Below are 434 nucleotides of genomic sequence, written 5' to 3'. Positions count from 1 at the left end.
CAAACTCATAGACTGCCAGCACCCAGTGGGTACCGGTAAGCTGGCCAGCGGCGCAGCCTCATTTGGAGGGGGGTTCCCCGTTGAAACGACTCTCACGTGGGCTCATAGGTGCTCGTCCATCTGTACAACTTGGACCACCAATAATGGTGACTCACAGAGTTGTACGTTTCCTCACGACCGAGATGACCACCAAGTGGCGTGTCGTGAGCCTGATTCAGGATGCCGTATTTAAAATCTTCATCATGAGAAACCACGATTCGTTGTCTATCCGTTGAATCGGTGCTATAGTATAGCAACCCGTTATTCAACCAATATCGGTGCAATCGTGCACGCAGTCTTTGTGACAACTTCTTGTCCGAGACTCCAAACTCCTTGCTGCCGAGAGCCCGTAGCAGCGCTACACACATCCTATCACCGCATACGCGGTGCGGACA

Source organism: Plasmopara halstedii (assembly GCF_900000015.1).
Source record: "Plasmopara halstedii genome assembly, contig: Scaffold_2956, whole genome shotgun sequence".
Classification (NCBI taxonomy): Eukaryota; Oomycota; class Peronosporomycetes; order Peronosporales; family Peronosporaceae; genus Plasmopara; species Plasmopara halstedii.
This window is presented reverse-complemented; position numbering follows the sequence as displayed.